At 33.5% G+C, this 26,829-nt stretch overlaps 1 protein-coding gene and 1 long non-coding RNA gene across 31 annotated transcripts in view; one reads left to right on the forward strand and one right to left on the reverse strand.

Moving 5' to 3' along the window:
- PTPRD (protein tyrosine phosphatase receptor type D) overlaps positions 1-26,829 on the forward strand; it is a 1,154,377-nt gene that overhangs the window by 514,168 nt on the left and 613,380 nt on the right. The gene's annotated exons all lie outside the window — the stretch shown is intronic.
- LOC110471240 (uncharacterized) lies at positions 718-26,552 on the reverse strand. Its single transcript, XR_002465551.4, has 3 exons — positions 22,802-26,552; positions 19,756-19,796; positions 718-3,291 (listed from the first exon to the last, which is right to left on the reverse strand). It is a non-coding gene; the product is annotated as an uncharacterized LOC110471240 (long non-coding RNA).

The following is a 26,829-nucleotide window of genomic DNA, read 5'->3' on the forward strand; positions in this document are numbered from 1 at the left end:
CCTGATGCTCAGTGAAGCAGCATTAAGTTCATACTGAGTGCTCCTGAGAGTTCTATCTTGAAGAATAATGAACATTTTAATAGTTAATTTGAATAGTTAGTTGTCATTTTTATGCTTTTAAACTTATGCTATAGTGATTTAAAATTTTATTTACATTCTAATATCATAAAAAATAACAAAATATTTTCAAGTTGGTGATAACTGCCCTTGTAATCATCTCTTACTGAACTAATACGACCACCAGAGACTGGTGATTAATAAAAGGATAAACTGGAACAGGAAGAATTTAGTCATCAGGTAAGTTTACCAGTATTAACTACGTTTTTTCTTTCTAATCAAAATAAATCACTCTTTTGATAAAGCAATCCACTTAGAATCACCAGAAGGAAAATGCAATGCCTCCTAAAATTTTTTGAGAGGATGAATATGTTGCACTTTCTTCTAGTATAAATATTTAAAAGGAGATGAGGGGAATCTATCTACCAAATATTGTTTTAAACTTAATTTGGATTTTCATCTGATCCAGTATCAGTCTTTGTTGCATGCCTTTTTCCATCAACAGTTTCTTGTTTTTACCAATTATAAGATTTTTTTTTTGTTGGCAAAATGTTGGCCTCATCACAAATCCAAAAGAAAAAGTATAAAATTGTATATAAAGTCCATTATGGCTGAGGCATATTGGGGAAAAGGAGGCTGATATTATTGATCTATACAAGGTTGCAGCAAGGTAGGGGTCAGTCTCTTTCCCCAGGATAAGAAGAAATGGCCTCAAGTTGTGCCAGAAGAAGTTTATATTAGTTATTAGGAAACAAATCTTCCCAAAATGGGTGATAAAGCTCTGGAATAGGCTGCCCAGGGAAGTTGTAGAGTCATCAGCTCTGCATGCATTGAAACATCATGCAGATATGGCACTTGAGAACATGGCTTAGTGGTGAACATGCTGGTGACACTTAAGTTGTTACTTGGACTTGATGATCTTTAAGGACTTTCCAAGCATGAATGATTCTATGGTTCTATGATTCTATGAATTAAAACTCAATTATTGGCTTGACTAAGTAACACAAACACTATTTTTATATTAATATGCTTTTCAAACTCACAAATTTTGTTGCAAAATTTTTGTTTAAATTCAATAGATAAATTAATTATATAATAACTAAACTTTAAATTTAGCAATTTAAATTAATAATATAATTTATATTGCTAAATCAGCAGACTTTCTAGTTTATTTCCAGTGATCCTCAGGACTTGTCCAGCCACTACACATACAGAGCTGGAATTCCAACCCACTCAACAACAGTCATTTGGCTCCTGCATCCTTGCTAAATTAGTGCGAAGAAACTTGAGCTCAACCACATCCTGGGACTCTTCATTAATAAAACATTTACAGGACTATCATGTCTTCCAGTTGTTTTCTTTTATGTTACATCAAAATGCAAGAAAAAACCCCTACCAATCTAATTTAAATTGACATGAAAACTTTCTCTGATTCAAAGCTCCCAACAAATTCTGAGGTAAGATCCTTTTTATCCAAGCCAACCATCAAATGGATAAGAAGGATTTGCAGATATTAAATTAACCTCTTTAACTATATTTGTCTGTAATGTAGTGTAGTCTTGACACAGACTTTTGGGAGGTATAAAAATTGTTCATCAAAAGCAAGTACGTGGTGGAGATCAGTTCTTGATTGTATCCCTGTGTTTTATGAGAAACTCCAGACACTTTTGCCCCTATGTCAATGATCCCTCCAAAAAAGGCTGCGGTATGGGGAAAGTGAATTCTGACTACAATCCTAGTGGAAATAGAAAAAGTGTGAGCCAGTGGAGAAAAAGATTCTTCAATTTTCAGGCCACACTATCTTCCCTTGCTCACGTCCTTAAAACTGATAGAAGATAATGGCCTATCTGTTTGCCATGAAAAATCTACATGGTTCAATTTGGCTTCCTCATGGAGCACTTTTATATACTGATTACTTTTTTCTCCTCAGTGAATCTCTTTCCTCTATTTCATGCAACAGAACTGTGTCACACTATTTCCCTAAAGGTAAAAGTGTTGTTTTATTCCTACATTTATAGCTATAGACCTTTCAAAAAGACAAACTTTTACTGAATGAACTGCAGCTGGAGGTTTAACTTTGTGTCTGATGTAGTAATAATTAACCTAGCCTCCTCTGGCATCTAATCAGGTCATCACAGTTTACATTGAGTGCTGGTTGGCTTGTCATTTTTCACCTTAGTTTAGCTTATCTAGATGAGAAGAACTCGTCCTTGTATTTCTACTATATTCTACTATTTTTTCGTGATTACTGCATATATAAACACTGTGAAAACTATAATTTGAAATCTGCAAACTTACTAAGTTTTATTTCTATTTCTACTTCACTGGAAAATCTGGTCCATTCTCCTCTTGAAATGGTGTCCCATAGCTGTGCTTGTATTTAAACTTTCCATGTATGTTGAAGAACTTTATTAATGGAAATACTAAGTTTTTAAGGAAACTTCTTCTTTTACTAATAGCTTTTTTGTCATCCTATTTGCAGCCATTGATCATGTGTGTTTTCTAAGGGAATCTCTTCTTTTTATTTTACTTTTTTTACAATAGCAATAGTGATCAGTGAACAAAGCAGTATTTATAATAGATAGCAAATATTCACTTTTCACAAAAAAATCTGACATTCTTAAAATCATCTTGTTCTTTGACACATAAAAAGGGAAAAAAATCAAGCAGCCAAATTAAAGAGTTTTAAAAATGGGCATTTCTGAAATTTCTAGTTATCCATTTTTTCCCATTGACAATACCACATTCTGTTATTGCAGGTCTTGATTCACAGCTTCAAATAAGCTTTGAAGAATATAATAGAACAGTTCTAATTAAATCCCCAAAACTCACATTCAGGGATAAATAATAATCCATCAGCTATTTCATTCTCTAACAGGACCCAGGAGAACTTGACAGTCTTAATCACTTCAGCCATTTATACCTTCATTTTCAGCTTTATTTCAGCTGAGCCATTTAGTGGTGGTTTATCTAAATTGCAGTATCTTTTTTCTAATCACACTTCATAGCTGTAACACAGAAAGTAATTTCAGGTGCAAAACAGAATATCTCTGAAGCACAGACATCCGTGGCATAAGCACATTAGAATGAAAAGTTACCTGTAACTGAGTGATATTTGTCTCTGTAATGAGCTGAAGCATTGAGGAACTGTGCCTGTAGTAAAATTAGGAACGACCGGCAGCAGCACAACAGGATTCTAGCTTGTTAAAGAACATTCATTATTACACGGGGAAGCTGTGGATGACAGAAATTGTTTCATTAATATAAACAAAGTTTCAGCTATATCCCAGCATTCCTACAGGTGTGTGAAAAGTCAAAGTAAATACTCATATAGTTACAAAACACTAATATCAACGCTGGTCGAGGGGTTTTGGCTATCTTGAGGGTAAAATAACATTCATATGTGTTTTTAGATATCACCTTTGGTATTGTATCTTGTTCTTTTAAAATATTTTCTTCATATAAAATATAAAGGTACAATTTATATTATCAAATTCCAACCCTAAATATCATTATGATTGTATCAAATTAAAATTAACATTACAAAGGAGGTGAAATTACTTGGGATTTATTATTATTATTTTACAATTACAAATTTACTATTTTGTCAAAATAGTGACCCTCTTTTTTCTTTTAAATTAATTTTACTCTATTGGTTGTATAGATTAATATTTCCTTAACTTTCTACTGCCAAACTTGTGCAATGATGACCTCTGTAGTGGCATTTATATATTTAAAATTGTACTAATATTATCATTAATAATTTTTAGTAATAATAATTAATTGACCCCCAGTAATATTAATACATTTCAACTTGCAACTCTTTGCCCAGTATATTTTTTGTATTTCAAGGCTGCCAAACGAACTTCTCTAAGTATACATTTCAATCTTCAAGAGCATGAGAATATAAAAGCATGATATTTTTTCAGAACAGACAGCTCACCAATTTTCATGGGCAAATTAGTTAATCAGAGAAAAGTTAAATTGGATGTTGACTTCTTTGGGTTAGTATTTCACCTTCAGCAAGCAGTTCAAAGAGTTGCCTCCCTAAATAACTGTGCCCTTGTACACTTTACATCATATTTGTACACTGTGAAAGTGACTGAGATGCTGAAGTAGAAGACTACAGAAGTCCTGTCAAGGGTTCATGGTAGAAGCACACCTCTTTCCAGAACACACCCAGGCACCATAAAATTAATGGAGAGGAAAATTAGGTAAACTATTAGGAAATCACATCTGTCTAACAGCAGAGAAACTAGTAAGACCTAAGTTGCATACCTTTAATGCCTAGTGCTACATGCCTTTAAACTTTCTAACCCTCCTTACAAAACAGGAATGAATGAGTGTGTCATCTTAGTTTCCAAAGGTGACATTGTTTTGAAATTTTGTCAGAAACACTCTCTGGGTGCCTGAGTATTTCCTGCTTCTACTCACTGGGACAGGATATTTCTTTGGTTGTATAAAAAAAAAATTCTTATTGCTCTGGAGCAGCAGATCAAACTAGCTTTTACAGTCACCTCTTCAGCTGCAGGGTGCTAGATAAATTAATGTTGAAAAAGATGCAATGTGTGTTATAAGAAATATTTTTCACATTATTTGATAGAACAGGCAAACACCATATTTTAATCAAGCTGCCCTAAAAGGACTTGCCTTTTAACAGATGATTTTCAATAACTGATTGCAATTAGCACCCATACATTAATATAGACATTTACAAATACTTTTTTGAATTGTTATGTACAATTGTATGTATTTCATCTAATATAAAGCAAGCTACTTTATTCTAAGGCACTTGTGGCTGTGAAAAGAAAAGAAAAAACCACAAAAGAGAATTGGTCTACTACTAGTGTCATATTCAAGTAAAGCAGGAATGGTTATATAAATTCAATGACAGCAAAACATGGCCAGCTACTTCAAAAATTTTACTTTGTGATTAAAAACTATTTATAAAATATGCTTTGGGAAATGCAAGAATTGCAATGGCATGATGTGTAAGCCATTAAGTACTATATGGAAAGAGGCAGGTGTTGGTGCATTTTGCTAACGCTTAAATATTTAGCATGATCATTAAATTTTATATTTCACATATGCATACATTTCCAGTCAAGTGAATGCATGCAATAGAAATTTCAGTACTTGTCCCACATATTCAGTTCAGGAGAATCTGGCCCTTATTGCTAGTGAATGAACAAATGAATGAGCAAAAGAGCTGCATAAGTATGGATGGTGCATCTAAATCAAGTGAGCTTTAGTAAAGAAAAAACAAATAGAGATGCAAGTGTTGCTGTTCCCTGATGCCTTTTTAAATCATCACGTCCCTTCTTGGAAAACACTTTGAATCTTTCATTAACACATTTTCAGATTATTTCTTTTTTCTTAAGATATTCCTTCAAAATTCAAAATAGTTTAAAAAATATGGTTGGAAGATTAATGCAAATTTATGTATAAGACAGTTCAGCAGATTTAGCATCTCTAAGTTGCCAGTTTATTCAAGTATGATTCAACAACAAAGGATGATTTAAAGCTATATAAAGCTATATTAAAAGCATATATTTTATGAATGTAATTTAGTAACAAATTCCACTCAGGAAGTTCAAAGATTCAGACTCTTTAGTTTCACAGCTCTCACAAGTACTGCAGGTTCAATCAGATTACATGGCTCCAAAAACATGTAAAAGCTTGCTACCTGTGCTTGTTCCTTTGAGTAGCCAAGTCCCTCAGCGGCTGTCAGAAATAAATCAAATATATTTTCTTCCCAGCAGAAAACTAACATTATTTATACTTCAGTCCACAAAAAACACATTGAGGCTGCATCCATGAATATTCCTGAAGGTTTCCTAGCCCCTGAAGGTGGGTACCTTAAAAGCTAGTTGAATTTGCTGCTCCAGAGGTAGCAATTGAGTAAATAAGAAGCACAGTTTTGTACAACCAAATAAAATCTTTTCCCAGTGACTGGAAGAAAGTAGAAAATATTCAGCCACCCAGAGGCTGTTGCTTACAAAGTTTAGAAAATGGCTCTTGCCTTTTTCATGGTCCTTCTACCACTGAAATGTGAGAAGGATCGTAAAAACAACAGTCCTGTGCCAAGGGCAGAGAGAGCGTCAAGCTGCTTGGCTGATCTTGACTAAGTACAAGCATTTTTTATGTTCTTACATTGTATTGATCTAAGTATTCTTTTAGGAAGTAACTTACCATTTAATTATTGTCAGTAATAAATTTGATTTAGTGTTGTCTTGATTACATGATTTTTTTCATTTTATTTAACTTTTTTTATAAACAAATCTGCCTTTAGTAGTCCACTTGATTGTGAGATGCATTAAATGAAATAGAATTTGAATGAGGATCCTAGGAGAATATCAGTTGCTTTATGACCATCTTCTTACTCCTCTAGGGTGATTCAATGACATTCAGAGTCATCCACAGCTGCTCTACCTCCAGCTGAAGTTTTATTTTAGATCTATGATTTATGTTAAGATTTATGTCTTAATTAGGATTTAGATTTATGACTTAATACCACATTATCTGCCATATTCTTCCTTCAGAAAAAAGAAGACAATGACTGAAAAAATTTGCATGGTCTGGTTAGGTATTTTTTTCCACAGTCAGTCACAATCTAGGTTTTTGCCTTGACTTACATAAGTACCCACACACAGACTTTTTGATCTTTACTTTTTATAGCAAAATAAAGAACTATTTTATAGTATTTCAGATTTCTAAACAATATATGGTTTTAGGATTAATTATCAAAATTCCATTTGTACCCATCAAGACAAGGAACTTATTTTTCAGTAAAACCTGAAATATCAAAAAATTCATGCTAGATTAAACAGAGGAAAATAATCCATAACCAGAAATTGACACAGCACAATGGCAGTGCTCAAAAGTAATCCTGTTAGGGATTCATCCAGGTAGTGTTATGGTCTGATATTAACTTTTTGATATCAACACAGGCATGCATTTTTTAACTGAATTATGTTACTGCCCTGTACTCATTGCCAGTATTGTAAAACTCTTGCTACAATAAAACTCTGGCCTCTGGTATAAAGACAGCTTGCTTTCAACTATAGAACATCCTTCTGTATTCTTTCAAGCTCCTTCGAACACTTTCACACAAAGGGAAATTTTTCCTGATATTCTCCTAGGCACTGTGAACTGATGGTCTGCACTTCTACACCTTCATAATCCTATGAAAGAGTTTGAGAAAAAAGGGAATAAACAATGCATGTTCCAGGTATTTCCCAGTAATGTTCACAAATGACACTCCTGTTCCTTTAACATAAAATAACAGCTAACAGCTGTTTCTCTAACAGCTTTTAGATAAAATAAATAAAATATGAAGGACTTAACCAAATAGAAACTTGTTCTAGCTGCTCAATTAGATTTTTCCAGAAATATTATATTTTGCCATCATAAACTGACTTTTTTTACTGTAGGAAACTAGAACATGACTAAAGGCCAGAGAAAGCCAGAGAAAGACACCTTTTTGCAAATGTAGCTTGCTTGCACTATCCTTTCTCCAAAAATTGGGATTTTGTTGATGATTTCAAGACTTGAAATCTACAGTTCCTTAGCTCCTTGTTTCTTCCCCCACCTCTCATTGTAGTTTGTTTAAATGAATAAAATGAAGTTTTGATCTCTATAAGAAACTCTTCAGCTTTTATACAAATTTGGTACCATCATGGAAAATTGAGATTGGTTTTTAATATAATAAAATAAAGGAAAAATATGGATTCATTCAGAAAACATCAATACAAATTTGAGTTAATCAAGCTAGACTTCAGGATTAAACCAAATGATTTTACTGAGCTATTAAAAAACTGTTTACATCAAGATTTCTTAAGAGACTCAAGATTTCTTAATGAGAGGAAAATATCTTGTCAGACCTATCAGATGTATAAATTAGTGTAAAGCTGTAGCCATTCTGAAAATTTTAATATTTCAATTTCATGTTGACTTGAAAAATTAAAATTGAAGATTTTATTAGAACTGGAATCAATATTTATTTCCTTTATTGTTATCATATCGCACCAAACTGTCAAAAATTATCAATATTTTTAAAATAAATTAATTTATGGATATGAAAAATTTAATTATTTACTGCAGTTCATAGTAGTCAAACATCAATGATGCAAAAACTGAATCTAGTTTTTCATATTCTAGATGAAATTAAGATTTTATTGGAGAATAAGATATCCATAGTCATAAGCACATACAAAAAGACACATTTGGAGTATCGTGATTAGTTCTGAGCCCCTTGGGACAGAAAAAATAAGGAACAACTGGAGAGGATCCAGCAGAGAAGAATGAGAGGGGATCTCATCAAAACATAAATATCTCAAAGGCAGGTGTCAGGAGGATGGTGCCAGACTGTTTTCAGTTGTGCCCAGTGACAAAAAGAGGAGCAAAAGCCATAAATAAAGCACAACAATTTTCAGCTGCCCAGGAAGGCTGTGGAGTCACCCTCTTTTTCTGGAGAAATTCAAAATTCACCTGAACACATTCCTGTGTCACTTGCTCTAGGTGTTGATGCCTTGTCAGAGGCATTGGACGGGATGATCTCCAGAGGCCTCTTCCAACTCTAACAATTCTGGAGTTGTGTGAAATTAGGTTTCTCATGTTCCAGTTGTCTTGCTATTGCTCCAATGACTGTTTTCACTATCTTTTCTAGGTTATCAGTAAGTATTTTTAAGAACCTGTCCTGCATTTTGTAATTGGCCAATAATGGAGCTAGTAGACATGGTCCAACTACAGTGACAGCTGATTTACATGTATGATATGCCAATCCTGACAAGTGTTATTCCTTCTAAAACATACTTTTGAAAGGGCACAAGCTTTAATCAATGTTGCAGCTTCATGTTTTCTAGGAAATTTTCAGAAATTTTCTGTCTTGTATAGTTTCCCTCAGCAAGATTACTTCTTGTGTCTTTGGAATTACTTAAACTGGATTAGTGGAAGTGTCTCCCAAAACACCAAAGCCTTGATACCTTCATCCAATACAGACTGGTTCAGACAAGACAAATTTATTTTCAAATTTCAAATTTCAAATAATTGTATTTTTTATTTATTGTTTTTCTTTTTAGGTCAAATTTTGTTAGTTGTCTTTTTTCTACTGCATATTTGGAGATTTATCTCTGATAATTTAGTTCTGGTATTTTATGTAATTTGGTTTTTAATTCTAAACTTTTCTAAGTAGAGTCTAATTCAGTTTTACATCAAACCACAGTCTAAAGAACACATTCAGCTGGTCTTTTTAGAGTTTTTGAGGGGGTCCAGTATAACATCAAAGGAGAGAAAATAATCTTCAAATTTAAACATAAATGCGCATATTAGAGAGGGGAAACTTAAATTGAAAAAAAAATAGAAAGAAAGGAGGATATCACTAAGACAAAAAATACTAGAAATTTCCAAAAGAAAAAAAAAATGTAGCTTAAAATTATTACTAGAAAAGCTGATGGTAGAGCCAAGATAAAATAACTGTCTGTCAAACCAAGGAGTGTCACCTTTAAAACATAAATATGGATTGCATATATCTTCTTTCATTGTTCATATAAATGTTTAATATCTTTTTCTTAATCTTTGGAAACACTTTGTTTCACAAACATGGCTGGTTTTGTGACAAATATTATTACTATTTAAAAATTCTTGATCTTTTCTAATGTCTTTTTGACAATATGAATCTGCAGTTCAGTGGAGCTGTACTGTTAGTGCACCATAACCATATTCAGAAATTCCCAAAGTGCATATAGCAGAGGAAGCAGTCTGTTGACTAATGCACTGATATTTCTAAAATTTTACTAATAATTCTCTCTATCTAAAATAATTTTTAATTGTTTCCAAAGTAGTTTTATTTTCAAGTTAAAATGAATCCATGTTCTGCTTGTTTGATCACTGTCACTAAGGTACACTGTACTGATATTTCCAAAATTTTACTAATAATTCTCTCTATCTAAAATAATTTTTAATTGTTTCCAAAGTAGTTTTATTTTCAAGTTAAAATGAGTCCCTGTTCTGCTTGTTTGATCACTGTCACTAAGGTACACTGTAGGTGCATTTTAATCATGTGTATGTGCATTTTTTTATTTGTTCACAGAAAGATTCAGCTGTGTATGTATTTACTACTGTAACTACATCTAAAATAGGTTTTCTGGCCATTAGTACAAATTAAAGTCTCAGCTGCACAGGATTCTTTTTTTCATATTTTTCTATTCCACCTTCAGAATTTTAGAGTCTGAAGAAAAGTATTAAGAAGGTAAAAAGGTTTTATAATCTGATAAATTGAAAAAGTAATTATAAGTTAAAATTTAGGTCCCTTCATAAAAATATGAAAAAAATGTACAATTTTCTTTGAAATTATTTGGTCTACAGCATATCTCAAGATCAATACATATTAGTCTGACTTTTCCTCTTCTGAAAACCTGATGTTTAACATTCTTATATTTGCAATTTATTCTGCAGATTTATTTTCGGTTTAAAATCTGTAAGGTAAATGCTGCCTGACTTAAAAATACTGTCGTGCTGAAAGAGAGAGAGACAGCATATTTCAATTTATTGATTTGTGCTACAAACCTTTGCTTTGGGAAAATCCTTCATTTATCTGAGCAACAGACTTGTGCTTCAATACACCTTATATTTGTCGAATTTGAGTGAAAAAAATGCACCAAATTTTTTTCCCAATGTGTTACTTAATCTCATTGAGTTTATTTGATACCAACCTATTAAAATATAGTACAAGGCAAGATAAATGAGAATATTGCAAAGGGAAAAATATAAAAATTTGTAGTTTTACAGGAGCCTTGTTTTTATTTTCATGGGAGTCCAGGTGTTGTGTTGTGTAACCCTAATAGCACTATTGATGGATGGATTACAAATTAAATTTATTCCTCAATGAGTATCCTTAGAGGCAATTGCTCTTAGTGCATTGAGGCCTTTTGAAGACATTGTTTACAAAATCTGAGCAGCCTTACAGTGATAGGGAGTCAGTCATGTTGCATTCCCTTTCCTGCCCAGGGTGGACAGATTGTTCAAATATGTAGAATAAGTGTACATAACATGCTGTTTTGCTGTTTATTAATCAGCAGAAAGCACTTTGCAATGCTACCATGAAAATCTCAAGATGTTCATGCATTAACCACATTAAGCCAATATATTTATTATATAGCTACAAAATTTTATGTATAGAACTGAACTAGATGAACTAGAACTTCATATTTCCATTGAATTGTTTTGTTTTAGTAAAAGAGAAACTGTATTACATGATATTGACCAAGTTATTTGGTACACTAGTTCAGATACTATAAAACCAAATAATAAAATATCCAATACTAAAATCAAATAATAAAATTTGTCTACACGATCTTTTTTCCCTTACATAAATTTAATGATTGTAGAAGTACTGCTGAAACCAGTTCTTAAGATAATTCTTATCTTTTGGATAAGTCAGTTTCATAACTGCTTTATATTATGATGCTTTTATGTTTAGATGCATTGAATTTTTTATGTTTTAATAAATTGTAGAATTTTTGAAGAGTGATAACAGCAAGAAGTATTGCAAAAGCGCTGAAATGTATTTCTTGTGACTGCATTTAATGTAAATATTATGCTTTTAATAAACAATTTATAATTAAATTTGTACCTATTATTAAAATATAGTCATATAGAGACTATATTGTATATACAGTTTTTATAAATATTAATAAATTTTATCATATTTCTGTACTCTTTATATAGTACACATAAAGGACTGTGTTTATAACTGATCTTTAAAAAAAAGGTAGCTGTCATATGCTCTGAAACTTGAGTTCTCAGTCCTGCAAGCTATTGCTTCACTCTATATCAAGTTGGAAAACAGTTTAATTCTTATATATTATCATAAATTACTGATTTGTGTAGGCCAAGTGACTACTATCTGATATCTAGACAGCTCTCTGGACTTTCTCCTTACAGTATTAATAAAAACTTACTGCATTAAAAATAACATGTCAGCACCAACAGAGCAAAGAACAAAAACCAAGGGAATAGAAATTTTGACAATGTTCACATTGCACTGACAAATTATAAAATATATTCTTTAACCCTTGTTCTTAAGTCACTGTCATTCCTCTTTCTAGAAGACAAAATATCATCTCATAGTATTATTGTTTTTTTCTTAAAGGACCTGAAATGTTGTTCATACCACACCAAAGTATGAGCTAACAGCTTTTGTAAAGTATGGCTATCACTATACTTACATATCACTTATTCACTGTAAGGGAAAAAATAACATTCAGTGCAGAGAAATAATAATCATCAATTATAAGAACAGTTAAAGCTGGAGGCAGATTGTTCTAAGAAAATCTTCTTTGGCCATAATACCTAAGATCATGTAAATCAAAGCCTGTTTTCAAAGCATGAGATCTCACAGTAATGACATTCAGTCTCTGTATTGGTCCTCTTTGTAAATTACCCATAAAATGGTAGCATCTTTATATGTAACACTATTTAGTTTTACTTAAATGAGCAACCACTACTCTTTTTTGATTCAGTGGCAGGAAGTGTGTATGACTTGACAGGAGAGTACTTCTTAACTTGATTTTTCAATCTTCAATAGCTTCAATCTCTTCACTCACCAGTCATATTGTAAACCAATCCATAAACTTATCCAACTCTTTCAAAGATAGGATATGTTGGCTCTTTGAGAAAATAATTTATATCTGTTCCTATAATGGCTGATCTGAATTTGTTGTTCTGTAGCTGTACAGCAGATTTATAAAAGGAATGGGAATGAATGATAGTGTGCTTGAGTAATTACTATTACCTGTATAAAGCTGTATAATAGGTTAAACCTCACACACACATATTTTGTAGAAATCTTCCTCATCTAGGATTCAGGAAACTTGTTTGAAATTTTTTAAATCTAGTGGTTGGGCAGTCACCAGATTTGTTTTCACCCATGTTCCCACCCCATTTGTTGCATTGTATGGGTCTTTACATTGCCTGCTGATGTCCTTGATTCTGTTCAGTGCTGTCCTGGAGAAATAGAAGTAACAAGTATCACAATACAATGATCAGCACATCAGTCCTTTAAATCCCAAGACTGAGGTATAATTTGTCTACTTTTAATCATCTTACATCTATGATTGATAAATCAGTATGCAAGGAGTCAGTGAGACCAAGAAGATCTTATTTATGTATTAGAATATGTGGTATTGTTTTTCAATCTCATGCTAAGTGAAGCAATGTTATTAACTAACCATCTCCTGATACTCTAGGCTGGAAAAGAGTAAAACACTATTAAGCGGGGAATAAAGTTACAATTATTTCATCATGTCATTTCTATCTGAGGATCAGGTTTTACTTTTATTGTAGAGGTAATGTATGTAATGTTTATTCGGATTTAAAGTCTGAAACTGCTGTACATGTATCTTTCATAAGACAGGACAAGGTTTACTTGTTTTATTTTACTTAAATGCCTTCCATAAGAGATTTGCTTAGGAGAGACTAAGCAAATTTCTTATGGAAGGTTTTCCCGTAAATTTTAATGATCTCATACTTATTTGAAAATCACCATTAGGATTAGATTTTATTAAGTATCATACTACCATGACCACCAGCTTGAAATTTGTCTGCTCATTGATGATGTAGAAATTTTGTGTTAGACAGAGTCAATCAGTATAAGCCTAAAAAGTCATCTCTCTTTTATCACCTGAAAAATCTTATTTAATCATAATCATAGAATGTTAAGGGATGGAAAGGATCTAGCTCCAGCCTTCCCTTCATGGGCAGGGATGCCTCACACTAATCCACGTTGCTTCTGGATTTATAAACCTGGCTCTGAACACTGGAGGGGTTGGGTCAATTAGTGATAGGTATTAGATTCCATAGAGTGGTACATCAAGTAACTTAAAATACCTCCTGCTAAATACAAAGAATACATCTAGCTTCCTAGGAACCTCTTTTTCACAACACAGAAGTATCTTTGCAGGGTCAAGTGTATGAGAAGGGAAGAACTGCAGCTGCTTCTGGTCTGAGCTTTGAAATTCAAACTTTGAACTGCAGCTTAGGAAGTCATTGGTCAAAGTAGTAAGACAGCTTGTTCAACCATCATGACAGCTAAAATGACCTTGAAGTCAAAAATCACTTTCTAAAGTCATCTAACTCTCTTGTGAATTGATTGCTAGTCAAGTTACTGTCAGAAATGCTGTCATCATTCTCTGCCTCTAAGTAGATGAAACTTTCCACAACTCTGTCATTAATTTATGCATAAACTCAGATTCTTTTCAATAAAAATGGTAATCTTCATGAGGCAGTTTGAGAGAAAAACAACAAAATTCTGAGCTGTGACTGTGTGTATCAGGAATACATTTATCTGAGTTGGCAATGTGCAAATGAGTAGAAACGTCTTCATCTGTAAATACATAAGGATACTCATGCTGTAGCAATTTTAGAAAATTCTATTCTGTTTTGGAAAATCTTTCAGATATGCTTTTTGCATTCTTTTAAATTATTATTTTTTGGCATTTGGGGGGAATTAGAATTAGAGAGTTATTGTTTTATGTACTATGACAAACTTTGATTAAATGTAGAGTTTATCAAGTTTAAACAATAAATGTATTCTTTTTCATGCATAGATACTATTTTCTTCACTGTGACTCTGTCATCTGACCAATTATCAAATAGGCTGAAGTAAAAATACAGAGGAAGTATTTTCTCAGAAAATACCCTGCTAGAATGAAAAAGAGCACACTTAAAAATTAAGTTATATCAAAGACAACTGTATGTTTCACTGACAAAAATATTTTTAAAAGCTTTGTAATAATTCTATGTGATTTTCATTTATTATAATAATATATAATATTCTTTTTCAATAGTCATAATACTTTTCTTATTTAGATATTCTTCATCACTGTCAATTAATAAAATTACACTAATTTTTCATAAGCAGTGTTTTTTTTAAATCTTGGTTATTGTTATGCATTGTAGCTTGCTGAATTAGTAGAAAAAAATAGAATTCTATCAAGCCATCAGACCTAAGGCATTTCTAAAAACACTATTGCTTTTTTGTTGATTAAACAAACAAAAATAAGTATCTGTAAAATTAAGTATCAGAAATAGTTCTGCAAGTATTCTATTCAGGTTTTCTGTGAACAGCTTCTCTTCATAAATGTTATTTTAAAATGCTATGAATTTCCTGTAGTTGATATGCAGACAGTCTTGAGTATTTTTAGGATCGTATAGTTATTGTGCATTCTACTTTAGCAGATAGTTCTATCTTAATTTTCAGAGTCAGCAGTAAAAAGTGTGTACATGTAAATATGCAGAAAATAATTTTGTCCTCAGGGAGAACAAAGCATTTACCCAGAAATGTTTATGATAATTCTGTCCAAAAAGAGCAGTCCCACAGCACCTTTAAACAGTTTTTATTTGGCTATGTTTCCTTCCTCTTTTTTTTTTTTTTTTTTTTTTAACTGTTACACTGGATTATGGTATCTTCTGTAAAAACTGTTAGGAACATCATTTTTATTCTTTTTTTTTTTTCTTAGTGAAAAAAATTTACTTCATATTAATGCAATTCTTGTTCAAGAAATATGACACAGCTAAATAAAAAAATAAAAATATACAGAAACACAATGGTTTCACTAATGAACACATTTTATCCCTATACCTAATTAACTTTTTTTATCCCTACAGTTAATAGATATATATGATGTAATATATATGTACTTCAGAGGACCATTTATAAAGGGAGTTTATGGGGGGTTTGGGTTTTGTTTTTGTTCTTTTTTTTATTTCTGTTTTTGCACATATGAATACAGCATTTTAAGGTTATACATCTGAAGAAATATGGGATATATTTCCCACATGAAGGGAATTAAGTCTCTTATGAAAGAGGAAGCAGAAAGAGAGGGACAAGAATATTTTTGAGGAAGGAACTTAAGGTTGACTGAATTTTTCATAAAATATTTCAATTTTCATTAATGGTTTAACATTTTGATAATCAAGTGTTGATAATCTTTAATGGGACCCCTGAAATGGGACATTTTTTTCTCTTACAGCTGTGCATATGTTCTTACTTGCTTGCATACAGCTTTATGTGGAGACCTGAAAATAAGCAATAGGATTTTACTCAGCGTAAGCAAAGATGGAAGGTTTCTGTAAATAAAAATAGATGGTCAATACACACTTATCTGCACATTTAGCAACATTTGAAGTGAGATATTGTTAACTTTATTTCCAAGCAGTTCTAGCAAAATTTTTTATTATAGGTCAAAATACTGGAATATTAAAGTTAAATATTAGAGATTTACGAAATGTTTCTGTCTCTCAGTATCCTTTAGTAAGTCACTTTTTTTCTGGTTCATATTGTCTTTGGGTTATGACGGTGTTCCTGGCAACAAAATGACCTACATGACATAGCACAGCGCATGTCTATGAACATATGGTCCAACATCTTGTACTCCTTTAAGAACATCATTGTGGTTTTCTCACATTAGCTGTGTTATCTGTTACAAACACCACACAGTTGGCCATGAACAGGTTCAGCACACACAAAGATTTCTCCATTGCAATGACATTATTTTTAGTACTGTCCTGATTAATGGAGAATATCTTTTAGAACAAAACAAAATACAAAAATGCTGATAGAATTACTTTGGAATGTAAGACTAGATGAGAAATTCTGAGGTGGAAGTTTTTAATCAGTATGATTTCTAGCATCTGCCATCAGAGAAAACCACACTTCAGTTTTGTGTGCCTACCCTTTGGAGCACGAATAAAATATGCAAAGCTAGGACAACTTTCTGTTTTCATTCTAGACAGATAAAAGTTCTGCCCCATTTGTAATTTTCAGTCAAGACAAATACTTTTAAAATCTGTTTTCACAGATATTGTGCTATTGCAAAGGCAAGAGTGACTCAAATTATTTCTCACTAAAAATATACAATATCTGCATTTTTCAGAAGTGTTGCTTGGATCTACTCTTGATTCTTTATGTAGTGTAATTGCTCCACACTGCAACCACTGTCTTAATTAAAAATCTTTGTGCTTTATCAGTCCATATACGATTAGATTATGTGCCACTCACCAATACATTGCAGTATTGTTGTGTCCCCTTGCAAAGGGGATGATGATAATAAGCCCTACAACTAGCTTGCCTCATGTTCTTTTATCAAAACAATAAAACAGCATCTGTTTTTTAAAAGACTCACAACAACTTTTCCCTAAATGACAACTAAAACCAATTAGAAGCAGAACTCCACTAATAAACTAAAGAATTCTTTTACTCCTTGGTGAAGCATCATCTACACACGATGTTATAGCAGCTGAGGACTTCAATATTCTGACTGGTATAAGCATTCTAATTGAACATAATTTTCATGTTGTTTAAATGATTAGGCAAATTCTAAAGATTTTTCATACTGCTCTCTTTAATTTCTTTCTACCTCATTAGCCCATATGCTGATGTGTTGAAAAGTAGCCAAAATGTAATTTTTTGAGTAAGTACCAATAAATAATCTATTTAGAATTCAGTAACTTTAAAAGTTTTCGATAAAGCAGAATGCAAAATTATCTTTCTGAACAATGAATTTTTGTCTTTTGAAACTCTTTAAAAGAAGCATGGAATAAAAATCATAAATATCTAAAGATTGCCTAATATGTAAGGAACTGTTTACTAGTGGTAGAAAGCAATGCAAAAAACAGAATTTTTAGTTATATTTTTTTAAAGGCTGATATTAACTAAAAAGCAAAAGAAATAAATCAGGCACTTCACCTTTCATGCCATAACTCCCTTGTTTTTGGAGATTTTTTCCTAAGTGTAATCTTAAGTATCTCTTCTTGGACTATATTGAAATATTATGGTTTACTTAATAATGGGTGGGTAATTTCTTTTAAAAGTAATTGAAGCAGAAACTGAGGGAGCAAGTAAACTATTTACTTGATAGGCAGCAATAAAATAGTGTTCTATAACCATTAAAAATTTTCATTTCAGTTAATAATTTTCTTTATGGTTTCCTGTTTGATCCTCAATGGCAATTGTGTCTAGCTTTTCTGGTAACAAAATTGAACGTTCCAAAACACTGGAAATAAGCATGAATATGTATATGTATTCAAAAATCCTCTCAACTAAACTTTAAAGCAAAGCATAGATAACATTGCTTTTTATTAGTACTAAATATATTAGTTAAGTAGTTGAGAGTTGAGTACATAGCATTGGAGATGGGCATATCTGTGCAGTTTACTGCTAGTGCTACACACCTGCATTATGAAACTTCACATTTCCACCTTAAGATTTAGCCTGTCTTTATTGTTCATTAAAATTTAGTAACAACTTCTTAGCCAGTGGAACTACATGGAACAGTTATCACTGGTAAAAGCTGTTCACAAAAGAAAATTTGTGACTGTAAAGAATTTTTAAAAAATGGATTTGTGTTATTTTTTGCAGGATTTTCATTGGCTATATTACACAAATTCTCAAAGGATGTGGTACTGTCCATTTACACAGCTACAGTATCCAGGTTTGGGGTTTTTTGTGTTTTGTAAAAAAAATGCACTGATTAGGGCTGTATCCATTTACTGGGTCGAAAAATACTCCTTCCTTAGATACATGTCCACTGCTAAGAAATATAATAGAGACTTGAAGTCAGAGGAGTAGGCTCAATAAAATGTCAGATTTTCCTGTGTAAAAAAAGCTCTTCCCCGTCAATGTGTTTGCTGGAATTCAGTTAGACAGACTGATCACTACTTCAGAAGCTGTTTACAGAGAAAACATATATCTGTGCACTGTGCCCAGATGCAGTGCTGCTTATTATTTTATATCAATATTTTTTATTTTAATTTTTACTAATAAATATCTGAAACTCCAAACTTCTTTCACATAGAGATTTTCATGTAGTTTTTATCAAGTTTGAGTTTTTATTGACTATAAACCTATATTTTATTGAATATTCAGATTACTAGGTCAAACAGCACAAAATTTTACTTTCTCCTAAGACTAGTTTAAACTGTAGTCTTTATTTTGCAATCATTTTTAACAACCACATTGGAATATGTTGATATTAATCCAAGAATAATAAGGCAATTGAGGAACTTCTGAAGACAAATGGCACCAAATACCTTTAAAATGCAAAAAACCCCAAGAGCTAACTGGGACAACATAACCCTCAAAAATGAAATTTCATAGTTCAAAAGGCAGCATCATGCATTTTAGTACTAGTACCAACAACATGTCATTGTCTGTTCGGGTTTTGTAAGTGTAGATATGATAGAAAGGAAAAAAACAAAAAATATACAAAAGGAAAAAATAAACATGGAGTTAATTTTACAGGGATAATGATATATTCAAAATATTAAGAATTCACCTAATCTTAGATGCAAATTGTTTTTAAGAAATATTAACAAATATGGAAACAATTTGAATCGTCCTATATTAGACACTATTCCTTACAAAAAAGATCTGAAAAAATTTATTCTTACAAATCAAAGTGGAAATTGAAATTGCTGTTGTCTAGTAATAGAGCCTGTGAAAGCAGTAGCACACAAGGAGTGAAATGGCAGCATCTGCCAAAGTACCAATGTGTATGCATTGGCCATGAACACTTCCACCTAGAAAACAAGTTTATGGCCACCAGATAAAAAGTATTCTGAGAGAATAAGTAACAAATTGGAGACTGTTGACAAAAGAGTTGCACAATAGATGCAGCTGTGGAAAGTGATTTAACTTACTTGCCCAGGAATTTCTCTGCCAGTTCTAGATTCCAGTTGAACTTTATGCAAAAGAAACATTGGAATTTTTTGTTCAATGTTAGTTCAAGTAACAAAGCAAAGGTCTGGAAGTGCAAAAATGGTCTTTTTACTATGACATAAACCATCTCCCTCTTCCCTTGTTCCATGCTGAGATGAGACACTATGACTACACTGAAGCAGTCCCATATAAAATAATTCAGATTACCTTTTGGTAGATAGATTTCTCTACATTTCAGAAGACTTATAATTACTCTTATTTAAATTTCAACATTTAAATTTTTAAAATTTTAATCAAATAATTGCATAAAATAAAACTTTAAAAATAATTTCTTCAGGCAGTTGCTTTATTTCAGGCATTATTCACATGGTTAGATGGGAGGGCTGCAGCTCTAAGTCTAGACTGACCTCCAGGATGGCACTAAAAACCTCTTTGAAAGAAATCAGCTATTGAGCAAACTGGTTCCAGCAGGCTTTAAGGCATAATACACATTATGTTACTGTATTTTTTTCTTCTTTAATTTAGAATTTTCCAGTTATTGCCAAGTCATTAGATGGAAGTTTGCACCTATTTTGAGGAGAAATTGGGAAAAGTAGAACTTTTTCTTTTTTGTATTTCTGATTTTGAATAATAATGAAGAAATACATTGATGGTAAAATTTTAATGCAGCAAAAAAAAAAAATTCTGAGTCTTTCATAAGCAGAACTAGTCATGGAGTGGAAGAAAAAAAATTTGAAATTTATGCATTAAATCTATAATAATGAAATAATGTCCACTGGAAGATGATTAGACTGTCATTCTCTCTTAATAAAACAAAATATTTTTTCAGTTGTATTTGTATATCTGATAACCTGCAGCTCAACTTTAGTACTAAAAATCCAAATTAGACCATTTGATTCTCTTTTATAGTTTTTCTTCAAACATATTCCCAGATTATTTTTCCATGATGTGTTCATGGATAATTATCCTCATTAGTAAAAAAGAGCAGGCAAGCTGCTCCCTGATTTTTTAAAAAACCTAATCACCTGTAATATTTTGTAATTACAGCCTTCTTCTCTAGGAATCTTTAAATCACAAATCCACATTCGTGTAAGTAATGCAGAAAAATATGTTTAAAAATATACTTTCCCTTGAGATTATTTTGTTATGACTCTCATTTTCAACAGATAACAGAGATAGAAGTGATTTCCTAGTATATAACAATGTTAAATTCCATTTATGCTATGATTAATTTCTCTACCAAAAATATAATGAACTCAAGCATTTTGTATTTTTACTCACCTGTCAAGAAAAGCTTTTAACTCTGCATCAAAGTGCACATTAATTTGTGAAAGTGCACACAAAGAATGGATGAGTTTGTTATATCATAACTATAAAAAATGGCCAAAAGAAAGAGTATTCCATAAATAGGGGACAATTATTAGCCCAATTAAGCTCTTAACAAACTAATCAAAATAAAAAAGAAATTTATTAATCCGTTTGCAAAAATGCTCACACTTTGCAGTCCATAATAATACTGAAACTTCATCAATAATAGCATGAATCTCCTTGTTCAAGAAAACTCACGAGTACCTGTAACCTTTTCTCCACTACAATTAGTCTTTTTTTGATTTCATTCCAGGTCCTAAGGTTGAGACTTTAGGCTCCTTGAAAGCAGAGAGATAGTGTATAGTTTTCTATAGCTGTTAAGTCTCAAAGTTTTCACTGCTGAAGCTGACAGGGCAGATCTTGTTTTATACATTTCAATGTCTCAGTGTATTTTGCTTCTGGGGTTTTCCAGCTAAAGCCTGCAAGGTATATGGTCACCTTTCTCAAGCTCCTTCCCTGTAAGTGTCCGTTGTTGTCACACTGGGACTCTCTGAGAGCCTCTGCCCTTGTTCACATTCAGCACTGACAGTGCTGCAACACCAACATGCTCATCAATGGTAAACTTGGCCATTAGACACTAGTTAAGGCAAGCTAAAAGGAGACAGGGCCAAGGCCAGCTCACATAGGTCTTAAGCCACTGACCAACGTAAGCCAACATGGAACAAAAGTCATAAATTTAGGGATTTTCCTCTTTGAGGAGAAATTGCTGTGTTTACTGTGATATATTTCTGTCCATTAATTTCAAATACTTTATTTTTGCCAGAGTATGCAATAATTATATCTACAATTCATCTTCTGCTCTAGAAAACTATTTCACAGGTTTGGTAAAATGCATCCCTTCAGAGTTCTTGAAAAAAAAATTAGGGGAGTGGGAACTTAAAAGTTCAGTCTTGGTATCTGGGGAAGAAAGTCTATATGCAGATAATTGAAATATCTCATAATTTGTAGAACTGTCAAGAATATATATTTTTTAAAAGTGCTATCTTGCTTAGCCCTGCTTCTTAGTCATTGTTTAGAAAGAACATATTAATCCATTAAGTTTCTTCTCATATTTTTTCCTTTTTTTTTCTTTTTTAGCCTATAAATATATCATTTTAAAAATTGAGTATCTTATTCCCACAGTTTCAACTAGTAACTTTTCCCAGCTAACTCTCAAATCTATTTTGTCTTCTCATAACTAATCCAGTTCTAAAATGAGGTCTTCCTATCCAAAAGTTTTTTTCAAAAATTTGTAATTATAGGTTCAAGACACCACACTCTGAATAGTCTACCTTGTTTTTAACACTGTCTTCTTTTTCATTGCTATCATTTCTGATATTAAATAGACATCTGTGTTAAGGCCTCCTATTTCTCAATTTTAGAAAAGAGATTTGCCAACACCTTCTGCTTTGCATTTCCCTTCCCTTCCCTTCCCTTCCCTTCCCTTCCCTTCCCTTCCCTTCCCTTCCCTTCCCTTCCCTTCCCTTCCCTTCCCTTCCCTTCCCTTCCCTTCCCTTCCCTTCCCTTCCCTTCCCTTCCCTTCCCTTCCCTTCCCTTCCCTTCCCTTCCCTTCCCTTCCCTTCCCTTCCCTTCCCTTCCCTTCCCTTCCCTTCCCTTCCCTTCCCTTCCCTTCCCTTCCCTTCCCTTCCCTTCCCTTCCCTTCCCTTCCCCCCCCAATACCAGTTACTCAGATTGGAGGCTTCCTCAGAAAATCAGATTGGATATAGGCATCTTCCACCTGTCAAATTCTGAATCTTGACCTTCCATGAGACGTTTGAGGTCCTGGCTGCTAGGAGTGTGTGTGACGTAGGAAGGTTATAATTCTCCAAAGGCACAGCAGGTGCCTTATCTTTGTGCTTGACTGACTTCCTGCTTTGATTTGCTCCTGCTCCTTTTCTTAGAGCAAAAAATAGTTTTTCCACAGGTTTCAAGTTCTTTCCAGCTAATATGAAAATCAAAAAACTGTATATCATTCTTCCTGTTCTCAAAATTTTTTTATCTTTCCCCACACATGAACATGAAAAACACAGCAAAAGACATATCATAACCCCCAAAATTGGCACATGACATTGTTGCCTGAATTTGTTTTTTGTTTTATGAAGCAACTGATGTAAACCTGCAGGGTGAGAGGTAAGTGGTCTGCCAAAACTCTAATAATTTTGAGTGAACTATTGATACATTCAAATCTCACATAAGTACCTTGTTTTCATGTATTTGCTTCATACTTCATATGTAGTGTATCTTATATTCTTAGTGAATAAAACCCTACAAACCAACAACCAATGAACAAACAACCAACATTTTTTTTCTTTACTGCAAGTCTTCTCTGCTTAATTCTGAATCACTTCATGTCGGAGTACTAGATCACATTTTTGTTCAAACCTTTTTTTAGATTCAGAACAGGAATCAAATTTGTGATCTTAAAAAATTTTTATGCAGAAATTTTCGACTTCTGTCAAATGTTGCTGCAAGTGATTTCTAAATATTTTGGGAATTTGAAGTATCTCAATATCATAAGCATGTAGATAGCTGCAAGAATGCAGATACATCAAAAAAAGAGAAAATGATGACATCTCTTTGCCATACTCGAGAATAAAATTAAAGGGAACCATGCACATATGGACCTAATTGTGGGGAGCATCCATTAAATTATTTCACTGAAGCTGCAGTCCATATGCTGCTGCATCCAGATGTTTTCTGTTCAATATAGGGAGATTATCAAACATCCCATTGTCACCCTGTACCAGGGCTCTTGAAAAATATCTGTCACAATACTTGAAATGCATCAAATACAAATGCTACGGGGAAGAGCCTTTTTCTGTGATTTGTTGTGTGCTTTCAGTTCCTCTTCCCTGTAACAAACCTTGAGGCAGTTGGCAGGTGGTATCAGACAGAACAGATCTCCAGCCGCTTCATCTTCCACTTGACAAATAGACCATTTCACATCAATCTTGTGGTTCAGTACATTTAGAAAGTCTACAGCATCTTTCTGTCCTGAATCCTCTTGATCTACCTATCCGTATATGTAAATTACTATACTGAACATAGATTTCCTCCTATTTCCAATTTCTCAGCTACAAAATAATGAAAACTTTCTGGTTGATTCACCTATCTAAAGCATGATTATTTCTGTTGAAGCACAGGGTGATGTCCTGCTGAAAGATGAAACCAAATGTTTCAGAGGCAATTCATTATGATATGATTAAATAAAATACTAAATATTCTGCTGTTACATTACACTAGGAGTTATTTCAATATATTACAGGGTCTTGAGTATCACAAAAAACCATGAACACTGGGAAAATGAGTACTAAATATACAGATATTATATGATAAAATATTACTTCATTTAAAATAGTGCTATGTTAGTACACTTAATACTTGTTTTAAATCAGAGTAAATATGGAACTTTCTGATTACATAATCTAAGTGGCAACAACTGAAATAATGTTGCCTGCAGAGTAAGAATCTAAACTTTGTAGACTCATAAGACTGTTATGATGAGTGACACAGACATTAATGTATATTCAGTTGCATTTACCCAATCAATAATGTCTAATGTGCTATCAGTTCAAGTTAAAATTGTCTATGAAATAATAATGAAACCAAAGGCCTTACAATTCTCAACATTAAATTCCTTAATTAGCATTAAATATTTTCCTGCTAGAACTTTTTGTCCAACAGATTTGTTCTTTTTTCATAGTTCTTTAGTGTATCTGACAAATTTGAGATCACAATATTAGGTTGTACATACATTTTGCTTATTTTTACATTAATTAAACTTTAATATTTGACACATTACCAAAGACAAGAAAATATTGATTTACAAAAAAACAATAAATTGGGCATGTGAAATTAAAATAGATAAAATCTCTCTAAAGTAATGAAGGTAAACTAGAGAAAAACAAAGATGTGCATTAGTTTCTAGTTTTATTCATAAAAATTCATAGCATTACCTTGAATTCATAAATTGTGAGTTCTTTTTAGATGAGAAGTGGCCTTCAAAACACCCTTAGTTGTATACTTATTATGCTGAGAGACAGTCTGATCTTTGCAAGAAGGGCAGAGAATCATAATAATACACCATAATGTTGAATGGTATTTTTAAAGTCATCACAGGAGCCATCTGTCTTCCCATTTGTTTGTCATGGCAAGGTATTGACCTCTGAAGGTGTACTAGCCTCTTCCAAAGTTAGTACCAACCTTATTTTGACTCCAGACAAGGTATACAAATTACTATATGGTAGTTTTTTATGTTGCAGCATTGTACCGATGTTACCCAAGTGACTGTGCACACAGCAGTAATCTAAGCTACATCTGCAGCCAAAGACGTCTGGCATTTCATCTTCATTGTAAAATTCATTAAGAGCCAACCAGTGCTTTTGGGCTTGGTCCTATTTGAAAATGACCTTATTCACTAAAAAAAAAAAAGTATGTCTGATGAATTTCATGACTGGGAGGATACATTTCTGTCCAGCTGTTGTGGTTTGACACGGGAAAAGAATTTTCTTGGAAGGAAGGGGTCAGTCCAGTCAGGGGTCAGGTTTGGATACTGACACTTGGGGTGACCAATTGAAGGTGGAGACGCCTCTGAGAGCACAGAGGGGTTTAAAGCAGAATTCCCAGGAGAACTCGCTCTCTTTGGTTCGGTCATTGGAGGGTGCAGACCTCCCCTGCCCAGCCATGAGCTGGGTGGGCGAGGGGAGCCGTGTGGCCTGGGGAGGCAGGCCAGAGGGTGAAGGGTCTGGAACCGAGCTGGGCCAGCTCCTGCGGACGGAAGGGTGGAGAACGTCTGAGATGTCTTTGTCCCCCCAAACTAGAGGGAAAGAGACAGAGAGCCTGCAGACACCCGGGAGTTTGACAGCAGAGGAGAAGGAGAAGGGAGGGAAGATGCCCAGCGTAGGAGACAGCACAGCGTCCTGGCCAGAGATTTCAGCTGTCCAGGGAGTCCGGCAATTTTAACCCTTTCCTGAGAAATGAAGGCTTTGTGAAATATTGCTCCTCCTCAATTTGAAGGAAAGAGAGACAGCCAGGGACCTCAGATGTTAGGGAAAGAAGGTTGGGGGGAGATGATGGAGTGGCTTTTGGCTGGACTCTTCTTGTTAGCCATAGACTGAACCAGTCCTTCCTCCAAGAGAGACTGCATTTTAGGGGGATGCAATGGTGAGCCAAGAGACTCCTTCAGAAACTACCAGCTCAGGAATGAACAGAGGAAAGCAGAGGAGGGTGTGAGGATGCCCTCCGTCTTCAGAGAAGAAGAGAAGATGATCTCTGTTCTTGGACACCTGGCCCCTGGGGAAAATGGGGGAGACTGTAGTCCCAAAATGAGACACTGGACTGTTGTTCCTGTTGGTCCTTGGCAAAGCATCCTTAAAGGGGCCCTATAAGCAGTCTCTGTCCATGCACGGTGGTGAGAGCACAGTGACATGGAGAGGAGAGTGTCACACTGGCCGGTGTGTCTGGGCAGTGCCATGTGTGACATGGAAACACAAGAGGTGGCAGCTGTGTTGGTGCAAGGGAGACTCCTCTCTCCCCTGATGGACTCAGGATTCATTATGTGGAAGGGTGAAGACTGGATTAAGGGTCCAAATGTGTCTCGCTGTGATTTGTTGGAGTTGGGTGGGGGGAGGAGGAATGGTTTTCATTTTGAATTTTGTGTGGTTTTTTTCCCCTTTTACAGTAGTAGTAGTAGTAGTAGTAGTAGTGTA

Source organism: Lonchura striata, chromosome Z (assembly GCF_050655825.1).
Source record: "Lonchura striata isolate lonStrDom1 chromosome Z, ASM5065582v1, whole genome shotgun sequence".
NCBI classification, from domain to species: Eukaryota; Metazoa; Chordata; class Aves; order Passeriformes; family Estrildidae; genus Lonchura; species Lonchura striata.